This window comes from Meriones unguiculatus, chromosome 2 (assembly GCF_030254825.1).
Source record: "Meriones unguiculatus strain TT.TT164.6M chromosome 2, Bangor_MerUng_6.1, whole genome shotgun sequence".
NCBI classification, from domain to species: Eukaryota; Metazoa; Chordata; class Mammalia; order Rodentia; family Muridae; genus Meriones; species Meriones unguiculatus.
In genome coordinates, this window is record NC_083350.1 from 184,375,809 (window position 1) to 184,386,383 (window position 10,575).

The window sequence follows — 10,575 nt, forward strand, 5'->3', positions numbered from 1 at the left end:
CTCTATGTGTTCCTCTGTTCATGGACAGCAAGGCTTATTCTATTTTACAACTTTTGTTCCTAAGTACAGAAATCCATGTAGACCTACAAGTATCACTGTGTTAATTTAGATTCCTTTGAGGATACAGCCGAGAATGCTGTGGCTGTATCATCTGGTTGCTCTGCTTTCATTTGGAAGAGGAACGTCTATGCTGAATTTCTTAGGGGTGCACAACATGTACATCACAGAAGTGAGAAAGAGATGCTTTTAAACCACATGTCCACCACCACTTGTTATTGTTTGTTTTCATAATTATACACATTTACCTAGGAAGATAAGACATATAAAATCATTTATAAAGTTTATTTCTTTATAAATAAAGATATTGAAAACTTTATGCAAAGATTTATTAGTCCTTTGTGTTTCTTCTTTTGAGAACTGTTCTTTCAATTAATCAGCTGATTGTTAATGGGATGATTTGACTTGAGGCATTTAATTCTTTGTATGTAGAAGATACTAATCATCTGTAAGATTCAGTGATACTCTTTCAATTCTGTGGGCTGTCTCTTTGCTCTGGAGATCCTTTACTTTTTTGTAGTAGCTTGTGTATTTCTGACAATCTCATTTTCCAGTTTTTATGAGTGTTTCCCATACTGTTCCAGTTCTGTTCAGAACATACTCATCTACATGAAAGTGTTATTTTTAGCTCTTGAAAATCTCCACACTGATTTCCATAATGATGGCACCAGCTTATACTACCACCACCAACAGGTAAGACAGGGTCCCTCTTTCCTTATCCTCTCTTTAGTATTTGTTGTCATTTATATTCCTTAAGGTAGCCATTCTAAGTTCAGTGACATGGAGCCTTAGAGTAATTTTAATTTACATTTCACTGATGGCTATGGATATTGAACATTTTAAAATGTATTTATTGGCCATTTGTATCCTCTCTTGAGAAATCTCTGTTAAAATCCTCAGATAATGTACTTGACTTGGTTGTTTATTTTCTTAGGTTTATTTTTTCTGGTTGGTTGTCATTGTTCAAAGATGCAATCCCCACAAACGCTGCCCACAAATGCCCACAATGGGCATTAAGTATCTATCTACTGAGCATGTAGGGCATAGGATCAACTGAGTATTTCTTCAGTCAACAGATCTTCACTACTTCTTTCTTCTTAGGTCATTGGCCATGCCATCATTAATGAGTTCATAACATCCTTAATTCTCTATAAAAAGATGGAAGGGCTACTGCAATCTACTAAGGAAACTGTCTATAGCTATTCATTCATTCACTGTAAACGAAGTGTTTGCAGATGTCCAGAGTCTGTTGATGTAATATATTGATATCTGCAGCTGCTCACATTTAATTATGCCAAACTTTTTGGCATATTGCTAACCTCCTTTTTCAATAATCTCTCTATATATTTTCTTCAACTAATATTGATTTTAATGGATGTCATTGGAAATAATTTTAAACATTCTGTAAAGATTTCAAGAAGAAACACAATAATGAGAAAGCAGTTAGACCAAAGATATGCTTCACTGCAAGTCTGTTTTACCAGAGTTTGGGAAACCTGTGATTTCCTTAGTTTGAAACCTCTGCAGATTTCCTTAGAGTTTTTTTTTTCAGACAGTTTCTTGAAGGGCAGTTGGTCAGTCAATCCCTTCTTAATTTCATCAATAGTCTTTTCTGCCTTTACCACAAAGATGTGTTTTCTGTCTTGATTATATTTCATCCTAAAGTCTAAGCCACATGTCTTTTTCCTTAACATTTATATTTTATTATATGCAATATTTATCATGTTTTATGTAGCATGTAGTATATATGTTGAAAATTAAAATCTGTAACAAAAGCTCTTTTGTAAGCAGAACGAATTTGAACCATCTAGTTTAATGTGGTGGATGCCACATTTAAATATTAGACTGGTTACCTTCATAGTTTCTGCTGGTATGCACGTCTATAGTCATCCAAGCCTCTGTCGTTGTATCTGGAAACCCAGGCACTGGAAACAGGGTCCTCTGAACAGTTTCCCTGCACTGGCTGTGCTGGCTGCAGCAAATGGCTGAATGGTGCTGTTTGCATATAAGAAATTTACCAGTAGCACACTGAGTAGTCGATAAGTACATTATACATACAACAGCCTTTGCCAACTACTGTATGATCTCTTAGTTCTAGTATCTGAGGTGCTATTATCCAGGTTTCCTTTTACAAATCAAGCTAATTCAGGGTGATTTGGACAAAAGTCCCTGCCAGCTATTGATTTTGATGAAAATTTTTGTCAGTAGACTAGTCTTTGCCACCAAGATGCCTGTTTCCTTTGTTAGAGAAATGCCAACTTGCTCTTGGGAGAGGAGTGGATTTTGCAAGGTCACTTTATAAATTTTTCTGAACAGAATGACCAAATCCATAGGGATAAATTACAGTTGTTACTCTCACATGTTGACAACCTCAATAATAATCTGTTGCGGTGACTCAGTAGCCTCGGGTCAATGTAGAATGATTAAAGAGTTTCCTAAGAAGTGTTGAGGAACTTAAAAGGTCAAAAATGTACACAGTAGATCATAGTCATAAGTGCTTCTTTGAAATAAGATATGCTGTCTCTGGAAGAATAGCAGTATTCTTTAAATCAATTCAAGACTTGCAAGGAGCCTCCTTCCATGCCCCATAATTATTTTTAAAACTTAGGTCACTAATTCTGAGGACACTTATAAGCACAGAAAACAATCATTACATGTGTGGAAAATGTGCATTCTTTTGCTGTTTAGAAAATGCTACTTATATTTAGAACTGCTTTTTCAGCAAAATTTAATGCTCTGGCTATAGGCATTTATTATATATTTGAATAAATAGATATTAATGTCAGTGTGTGGGTGTATGTTCTTTTTATTCCCAGTGGCGATGTTTTAAAGTTTTAAAATATATCGGTTGAAACTATAGAACAAAATTTACAACAATTTTAACTGGGTTAAAAACAGGTAGTTGAGAGCAATAATGATTTTCAGTTTCAAGAAAAGGAAATACTTAAATAATATGAGGTTGTGCTATTACTTAGATACAGAAACCAGTGTCCTGAAAGCTCAGCATTTATTTATATAGAGTTTGACAGAGAGACAGGGTTATTGCACACAGCTGAACAAGGTGGTGGGTTTGGTACAGAGCTTATTGCACTCGGCTGCATCTGGGAGACAGCTTTTCCTTACCTCAGTAGGAGCAGTCTCTGCAAGGCCGTAATCATGCAGGGGAGAAAGCTCTGTGGAGATTTTCTGCACATACAGCCAACACCATACATGGACCAAAAGGGAAGGGTTTGTCATTCACTTCTGATCCTCACTCCTGGGAAGGATTTTTTTTTCCACTTTCTCTATAGGTCTGAGGCTCTGTGGTCTGCAACACTGTGGTCTCATGTCAACAGCACACATTTACTCAGGACTGAACTCGCTCAGAGCTTCCTTCAGTCCCCACAGAGGGATGTTTTCACCCATCACATACACTGTCACATAAGGGAAGAATTCTGTTTAAGCCAATCAGGTTTTGTCCCCTTTATACTAATCCTCACAGTTTCTCTGTAAGGTCACAAAGGGAAGTACTACTCTCTGGACTGTTGGAAAATACTGCAAGGCTACCTAAAGTTCTCAAAGCTTGTGATTGCAAAAACAAAACAAGCAAACTACCATATACTGAAAGAATCGTGGTTGGAGATGTATGTTTATGGGCCAGGGTTGTGCTTAAATAGCAAGCAGTTGAGGTTATCATGTAGCTTCCTCAAAGTGTCCATGGAGTGTTCTCAATGGCTGATAACTGGGATTAAGGAAGTCTGATGAGAGTAGGGTATTGAAGTTAACCATATTTTGTTAGACACTACAATGGCTATGCTTGTTTGTTTATTAGTTATATTTCCTTAGAATAAATTTTTGTATCCTTTTATCCTATAGCAAAATCGATCATTGATCCTGAGGTGTGCTTAGTAGCATGCACCTTTACTCAAGAGCCATCTCACAGGCTCTTGATTTTTGTTAGTTTGTTTGTTTGTTATGTCGTTAAGTTATTTGGTAGTACTAGGGAATGAACATGGGTTGTCACACGTGCTAGGTAAAAAGTTCTACCACTTAGCTATAGTCCCAAGCCCAAATAATCTTTGACACTGGTCTTTGCTCATTGTTTTTGCCCTTGGTTTTCTTTTTTCTTTTCTTTTCATTGTTTAAAAATTTATTCACTTTGTATCCCCACTGTACTTTTCACACCGTCATCTCCCACTTTGCTTGAACTCATCGTGAGAACTACTGCTGCCTTTTATTGCCTTTATCCTACCACTGTGTTAACGTCATTTGTTAGACTAGTTCTTCCCCTGAACTGTTAAGTAGATCGACTATAGAGACTGTTCTGGATTATTGTCCTGTTCTATCCCAAACTATTTCAATTAATTCATGTTGTAGCTGCTAAATAAACATTTGATCATTTAGTAGTTAGGATTGTCATTTGATAATTGTACTCTGGGAATAAGCCTTGCTATGGTATTGAGAAAGGTATTCTGCTCTGTCTACATTCACAATTCTTGAGGTTGGCTGACCATTAGAGACCAAGACCAATATTGTAATTGTTAGCTTCTTAGATATAAGGGTTTTAAACGGTTCAGTGTGATCCCAGTGACACATCTTTATTGAGACCCTTAACAAAATAGCATATTTTCTTTGTTCAATTTAGAAGAGTTTTCTTTTAACCTTCTAGCCCCAAATCCCTCTCCTTGTGTGATGTTTTATTAGAGTCAAATGAGTAATAAGTGTTTAAAAGACTGGGCAGGAGATATACATATTGTCATCATGTGTGAGGTCACAGATGGTCCTGATTAAACACTAGCACTGTTAAAAAGCATTGTGACATACTTTAGGTTATTAACCAATTTTCTGATAGTTCCGTGTTTCTTTATTAGCTGACAGTCCTCACAAGTGACTTTTTGTTTCCATTTGTAACCTAGATGAGCTAAGAACAACTGTTTCTATGGAGTTTTATTTAGCTACAGAATTAGGTTGTTAGGATCTCAGTCCTTGGATGCCCTGGCTTACATTTGGGTCATGGTTAAAAACAACCTCCAGAGGGTAATGAATTTGAAATTTTATGCAAAAGTTTGAGTATTGCTTACATCAGGAATTCTCAGTTAAAGCTCAGTCACTGAAGTTTGTTACTGTGTTATTGGCATTTCTCAAGTTCAAATTAATGATTTTAAAAACCAATCCAGGTTTTTGAATTTCAGTTTCTATTGCATTCAAATATTACATGCATTTATATGTTTTCAATAAAATAAAGACAGCACAGGGAAACATATGGTTTCTCATTTTCAGTCTCATGGTCAGTGAAGAATAATGTCATAAAGGTCACCAGCCTATTAATTACGATTATAATAATATTCAACAACATGTAAATGTATTTTGGTGATTTTGCTATAAAAGGGTCTCATAAAATGATCTAAGCCAAGTTTGAATGCTGTGTGCTTGAAGGTTTACCTCCTTCAAAGAGATGTGTTCACCTCAAAGGGAAGATTGAAGCTGAGCAATCTCAGAGCATGCAAAGATGTAGTGTCTCACCTGTAGTGGTGAGACCCCATGGAAGAACATCTTTAGAGGTAACAAAGGTCAATACTCTATGAACAGTTTATTAACTGATAATTATGAATACTTCTAGTTAATTCAAAGTACAACTAAGGTTACGGCGACACACACAAACCTCATTAAATGTGACAATCAAAAGTTCCGGTTGGCATTTAGACTATGTGGTTGGGTAAAGGGGCATTTGAAAGAGAGGGTGGGATTGTCAGCTCACATATATAAAATTCACATGAAGCAAAGTTAGTTGACTTCAAATTGTCCACTCTGAGTGAAATTTTATATAAAATATGTAAGGTAAAATACATGCCCTGCAATGTTCTCATGTTTTAAAGCTAAAAGATAGGTACAAGGTAACATAATAGTCAGATCCTATTTTCCTTAAATGTTATTAGAATTATTGTGAAGAGTTTTGTCTCTACAAAACTCTGATCTAATTCAAACTGAGTGCACATACTTAGTCTCTGAATGTTAAATTACAAGCTCCTTTTAACATGCATAGTTGTTTTCTTTTCTTTTTGTAAAAATGAAAACTCATGAAGTATGTTTCAAAAAGTATTTATATGAAGAACATTTATTTCCTTATTAGCATTGTATCTGTGTATCTTTTAAATATGTGTTGTTTTGTTTTTTTAGGTTCTTCTGTTTTTTAAGCATGTTGCATCCTTCTGCCTTTTTCATTCTCAGTCTTATGATTATCCTAGTACTTCTGTGTGTAGAAGGCTTATCCAGTTGCTATATGAATTTGAATTGATAAAGTGATGATAATTTAGTAAGACAGATTAAAATTAGGTAGGAGTCAAATGATTTTGTTAGTAAAAAAGAAAAAGATAATTGGAAACAATTTGCTGTATCAGGTATCAGCAAAGAAATACAACTGAACTTGAGGAACAGCAGAAATGGGCGTGTGGTCCGACTCCACAGCAAAGGATGCTGCACAGTGAATGGTGTTGGGTTTTCTCTTCTTGTTTTTGTTTGGTTTGTTTTCCTTAACCTTTTAAATGTATATTCTGACTCTTACAGTCTGCTCAAGAGAAGGCATACATTTTCTCAGTTTAGCTACTATAAAAACAATATTTGATCAAGATTATAAAATCCTGAAGAACCAGCCCATTTTGAGTTATACTTTGAGGAAAGCTCAAAACTCACTCACCAGAAAAGCAGCAGGCTGTTTCTGACAGCACCACTTTCCAAGGATCTATAGTTATTCATTTCCGAGTGCGTGTTTTTACATTAATTTAGCTGGAAACAGCAATTTGTGACTCACCTGACATGCAGCAAAGAGACTGGCAAAATGAGCACTGAACCTTGGTCTTTCTCAGTATGTATTGTCCTGACTCATTTTCCAAAACAAGTACACACACCAGCAAGGTCTTCACACAATTGTGTTCCTAGCCTAGAGAAGCGGAAACATCATCAGAATCACCAGAATCATCTTATTCATTTTCACATTTTACAAACTCTCCATTTACCCCGTTGTCTGTTTTTAAGCCTCTAAAATATTTAACTTTCTGCCTTTAAATTTTTAACCTATCTTTTTCTTTCTTTCTTTCTTTCTTTCTTTCTTTCTTTCTTTCTTTCTTTCTTTCTTTCTTTCTTTCTTTTGCTTTTTTGTTTTTATTGGAGGCCAGGTTCTGCCATTCAACACCTAAACCCATAAACTTCTGCCTCAGCTCCTAAAGTTTGGGTTTAGAGGCATATTCTATCACTACATTTGGTCTCTCTCTAAAAAATTTAATGTGTATGTGATGTTTAATTATGGTTTTTGTTTGTTTGTTTTGTTTTTATAAACTTAATATAAGCCAAAATAATCTGGGAAGAGGGAATTTCAATAGGGAAAATGTCCCAATTAGATTGGCCTGTGAGCAAGTCTACAGGGACTGAGTCTTGATAATAAATAGATATATAAGGACTCAGTCCACTGTGGAAAGTGTCATCCATGGGAAGGTGGTGGTTGGGTAGATAAGAAAGCAAACTGAACCCCCAAGGTGGAGCAAGGCAGTGAGCAGTCATCATCTGAGGCTTCTACTTTAGTTCTCGCCTACAGGTTCCTGCTCTGAGTTCCTGCCCTGACTTACCTCACCCACCAACTGTGATATAAAACTTCAATCTTTCCCCCCAAATTGCTTTTGGCCCATGATGTTTTAGCCCAGCAAACAGAAAACATAACTATGACAGTATAAAATAGAAATTATCAAATGTCTTTTGGGAGAAGTGATCACAATACTATTTAAAGATAATAGTTACAAATATTTATTAGATATTCTAGAATTTTGTATGACTATTAATGGTAGGATATAAAATCATAATTGGTTATTTCAATAGGGATAATTTTTATAGTTTATGTGTCATACTAATATGTGTTGGAAGGAATAACACTTACTCTTATGAAAAAGAATCTGGAGTTTGCATTTTAAATACTGTAATACTTTTCTGTTTCGTTGAGCATAGTGAAGAAGCCAGGATGGAAGATGACAGATGATTCCCATTCTCCAACATGTGCCTCATGTAACTGAACCTTTGTATGCCAGTTTTGTCAATTTTATTTAGAATCTTTTCTTACTTCTTGAATTTTAAGAAATGTATATAAATAAGATTTAGGTTCATTTTTCTTCCTTTCCTTTTCTTTTTTCTTCTTTTGCTTTTCTCTTTTTTGTGCTAAGTATTGATCCCACAGTCTTGCGCATGATGAACACATAACATTTCTGTGAAGGTATATCTCTAGGTCTACTTTTCTTTTTGCCATCAAATTTTTTACATGCATAAATAATAGTCATGTGTATTTGACTATAGAAAGGGGACATCCAAATATGTATTATGAATACTATTTCAACCTCCGGTGTGTATGGAGAGATATGCTACAATTAGGAGATGATTCTGGTAAGCTCTTGGTATAACATTTTCAGAAAATCACAATTTCATAAGAGGAAAGATTAATGTAGGGCCTGTTTAATCTAGAAATTAATTTTAAATTATGAGTGTAGAAGAATTTTAATCCAGCATCATGGCTGTTCTGGTAAGGGATCACATCCAAAGAGCTTGGTCTCTGTGAAGCAGCTGAAATACAGACTCACCAGTAGTGCACACCTTTAATTCTTCTGTTTGGAATACACATTATTTTTTAAAATTTTTTAATTATACTTTATTCACATTGTATCCCCCTATATCTCCTTACCTCCTCCCCTCCCAATCCTTCCCTTCCTCCCTCTTTTCTATGCATGCTCCTCCCCAAGTCCACTGGTATGGAAGGCCTTCCTTTCCTTCCTTCTGATCCTGGTCAATTAGGTCTCATCAGGAGTGGCCGCATTGTCTCCCTCTGTGGCCTAGTAAGGTAGCTCCCTCCTTAGGGGGAGGTGATCAAAGAGAAGACCAATCAGTTCACATCAGAGACAGTCCCTGTTCCCCTTACTATGGAACCCACTTGGACACTGAACTGCCATGAGCTACATCTGTGTAGGGGTTCTAGCTTATCTCCATGCATGGTATTTGGTTGGAGTATGAGTCTCAGGAAAGACACCTGTGCTCAGATTTTTTGGTTCTGTTGCTCTCCTTGTGGAGTTCCTGTCCTCTCCAGATCTTACTATTTCCCACTTCTTTCATAAGATTCCCTACACTCTGCCCAAAGGTTGGCCATAAGTCTCAGCATCTGCTTTGATAGTTTGCAAGGCAGAACCTTTCAGGGGCCCTCTGTGGCAGGCTCCTGACTTATTCTGTTTTCTCTTTCTTCTGATATCAATGCTCATTGCCTTTCTGGATGGGAATTGAGCATTTTAGCCAGAGTCCTCCCTCTTGATGAGTGTTTTTAGGTGTACAGATTTTAGTAGGTTTATCCTATATTATATGTCTATATGAGTGAATATATACTGTGTGTATTTTTCTGCTTCTCGGATACATGAGACAACTTCCTGAACAGAATACCAACAGCACAGGCTCTAAGAGCAACAATCAATAAATGGGACCTCATGAAACTGAAAAGCTTCTGTAAAGCAAAGGACATTGTTGCCAGAACAAAAAGACTGGAAAAGGATCTTTACCAACCCTATATCTAACAGAGGGCTGATATCCAGTACATATAAGGAATTAAGAAGTTAAAAAGCAACAAATCAAGTAATCCCATTAAAAAATGGAGTTCGGGAGCTAAACAGAGAATTCTCAATAGAGGAATATCGAATGGCAGAGAAACACTTAAAGAAATGCTGAGTGTCATTAGTCATCAGGGAAATGCAAATCAAAATGACCCTGGGATTTCACCTTACACCCATCAGAATGGCTAAGATAAAAAACTCAAGTGACAACACATGCTGGAGAGGTTGTGGAGAAAGGGGAACCCTCCTCCATGCTGGTGGGAATGTGAACTTTTACAACCACTCTGGAAATCAATCTGGTGCTTTCTCAGACAACCAGGAATAGCGCTTCCTCAAGATCCAGCTATACCACTCCTAGGCATATATACAAAAGAGGCTCAAGTACACAATAAGGACATTTGCTCAACCATGTTTGTAGCAGCTTTATTTGTAATAGCCAGAACCTGAAAACAAGCCAGATGCCCCTCAACTGAAGAATGGATACAGAAATTGTGGTACATCTACACAATGGAATATTACTCTGCAATGAAAAATAAGGAAATCATGAAATTCACAGGTAAATGGTGGGAACTGGAAAAGGAATACACATACTTAATTGCTCTGGTTGGAATTCAAACATGATACAACTTTAATCTCTCTGTCTGAAATTTAGTACATACCATTAATCCCAAACAATGACTTTTAATTGAAGGATAGACAAAGTGATAAATCAGAGAAAGATTTGACAGAGATTGGACATGGCCAATATTCAGAAAAATAGATAGGAAAGAGCAGGAGAGAGAGTGAGTCAGGGAGTTTGTGGAGATAGTACAATAGAATTCAGGAGTACAGTACAATTTGGTGCAGTTCAGTTAAGTACAGCTGTGTGTGGATTTCAGAGGCAGGTTTTCATGTAGAGCAATTCAGTGAGAAG